We start from the raw sequence: 2860 nt of genomic DNA, 5'->3' as shown, positions 1-2860 counted from the left end.
ATACCATTACTATTATTTTGAAGAACTTGCTATTTATTAGTTCTATTAGGCATAAGAACCGTAAACATTTATTTTGCCTTTATTTACTCCTAAGTTTTTCCTTCCTTTCTGTAGGACTGAATTTGAGACTCATAAATTTTTTTAACACCAATGTCCTTCTTTTAATATTTTTAACACGATTTCCTTCTTTCAATTGTTCTTGCAAAGCAGGTATACAGGAATGCAGGCAATAAATTATTTAAGCTTATTTTAAGAATGTCTTAAGCTTTCTTTGATTCTTAAGAATAATTTTATAGGAAGCAGAATTCTAGATTTTTGAGGGCTTATTCTCTAGATTTTAGCTATGTTCCACACTCTGATTATTTGCATAGTTTCATTGGAGAAGTTAGATGATGTATTAGTTACTTTTCTGTTGCTGTGATGAAACATTATGACTATGGAAAATTATAGAAGGAAGAGTTTATTTGACTTGCAGTTCAAAGGGTAAGAATCCATAATGGTGGAGAGGTGGCAGAAGAGGCAGCCAGAGGAGAAAGCCCAGTAATCACATTGTCAAGTTAGAATAAGAGGCAGAGAGCCACTAAAAAATCTGGGAAGGTTTATGGACTCTCAAACCCTGACTCCAGTGTGGTGCTTCCTGCAGCAAGGACTCTCCTTTTAAAGGTTCTAGGACCCTCCACAAATGATGTCACAAACAGAGAAAAAAGTGGCCAAATATTTTGGAACCTATGGGGAACATTCTCATTCAAACCACCAGATTCTACTCCCTGGTCCCCATCAGCTCATGACCATATAAAATGCAAAATAATTTCAGTTCACCTTCAAAAGTTGCCAGTCTTTACCAGTCCCTGTACTATGCAAAAGTCCAGAAGCAAGTCTCTTCTGAGACTTAAGATAATCTCTTAACTGTAAGCCCCCGCAAAATCAAAAGACAGTACTTCCAATATACAATAGAACTAAGTATACATTATCATTCCAAAAGAGAGGAGTGGGAGCATAGGGAAGAAATACTGGACCAAACCAAGACTGAAAACCAACAGGGCAAACATGAAATTCATAGCTCCATGTCTGACTTCTGGGACTTTACTTCCAAAGAACTTAGATGGCTCTGTCCTTCCAGCTTTGCTCTGTGCAACATACGTTTCTCTTGGGCTGGTAGCACTCCCTGCACACAGGTCTTGGCAGATAGCTCATGGCTCTAACATTTTCAATGTCTTCTTGGGGTCTCCACTGCTAACCAGGGTTACCTTCACACTTTCTTCACTCAATGGCCTGTCAGGCCTCTTGATCTTCAAGGACTTCTTCATACAGTGATGACTCTACAGCCTGCTGCATGCCCTCTACAGTTCTTTGAAAGCATGGAGGAAGAATGGATGACACTTAAACTCTTGTATCTTTCATGCCTCTAAAGCCAGCATGTGAAAACACTGATGAATTTGGGTGCCAATCTGGGGTGGACCATTGTCTGCTTCATCCACATTAGGAGGAGATTTTGTGGGTTTCAGTTTTCTAAGAGAAAAGTCCTTAGGCTTTCTCCTTTCACAAATTAGAGGCTTAGTTTGGTATGGTCTGGTCTTGCCTCTTTCCACTGTTTCTCTAGGCCTCTTTAAGAGAGCCTCTCCTTTGGCACATGCCTTTGCACCAGCATTAATCTTCAAGTGCTCTTTTTAAAACTAAACTGTAAATTCTGCATTTGTTTCTGCCCCACTTGCTCTTTTTCTCTGTAGATCTCCATAATATTCACCATGAATAACCATACCGCTGATTCTATATTCAACATTATGCTGTCTTGAAATTTCTTTGACCAGAGAAATTATTAGTCCATTACTTTTCAACTTAGTCTCAGGCAAGCTCTTGGACTGTGAGCAGACCTCAGCAAATTCTTTGCCAAAATATTCCAGTTGCTACTTAAGATTCCAGTTGCTCCTTAAGGTTCCCTGTGGAACTATGTTGTTTTCAGCAGTGCCTTCTTCCAGGCTCTTGCTAGAATGGCATGTTAAGCTCTGCTTATAGCATTCAATCGTTTTCTAGTCCAGAATTTCAAAGTCTTCCGCATTCACTCAAAAACCCGTATGGTCAGGTTCTTCACAATGACATTCCAAATTCTTTAGCTCCATGTTTTGTATTCAAGACTTCAGTTTTAAAGAGCTTAGACAGTTCTGTCTCTCCAACTTTGCTGACTTCAATATCCATCTCTCTTTTGGGCTGGTTCTGCTTCTTGTATTCAGCTCTCCTTAGCAGATGTCTCACAGGAGTGGATTCTCTAACATCTCCACTGCAACCCCTTATTCACAATTACAGATTCACTCAATGGGCTCGGGCTACCTCACAGGGATTATTACCATGCCACACACTGCCTGACTTAACCAAATCTCTGAAACCATGGAGTAAGAAAATACATGACCCCATCAATATTGCATTTTTTGTCTCCAAAACCAGTACCATGTGAATGACACTGCCAAGTTTATCTGCCATCTGTGGTGAACCCTCAGCCCTGTTATCACACTTGCATAAGCTTTTGTATGCATTCTAGGAAGAGAAAACCCTTTTAGCTTTTTTTTCTCTTACAAACTGGAGCTTTAGCTGGGTGGGGTCCAGTCCAGAGAGCACTTTCCCAATTTTACCAATGTATGGCAGGAGACTTCTCTTGAATAGCACTACTCTCCTTAATAATCGCAGTCTCTTTTTCATCACACAAATTGGCTGAAACATTTAGCTTCCTAGTGTTCTTTCCCTTTCCAAACTGCATGTGGTGACTTAAATTAGAGGCATCCCCCACAGGTTCCAAGCGTTTGCACAGTTGGTCAGTTGGTGGCAATGTTTGGTGAGGGTAATGGAACCTTTAGGGAGATGTGGCCTA

The sequence above is a fragment of the Nannospalax galili genome, unplaced genomic scaffold (genome assembly GCF_000622305.1).
Source record: "Nannospalax galili isolate Female #2095 unplaced genomic scaffold, S.galili_v1.0 scaffold1130, whole genome shotgun sequence".
Classification (NCBI taxonomy): domain Eukaryota; kingdom Metazoa; phylum Chordata; class Mammalia; order Rodentia; family Spalacidae; genus Nannospalax; species Nannospalax galili.
This window is presented reverse-complemented; position numbering follows the sequence as displayed.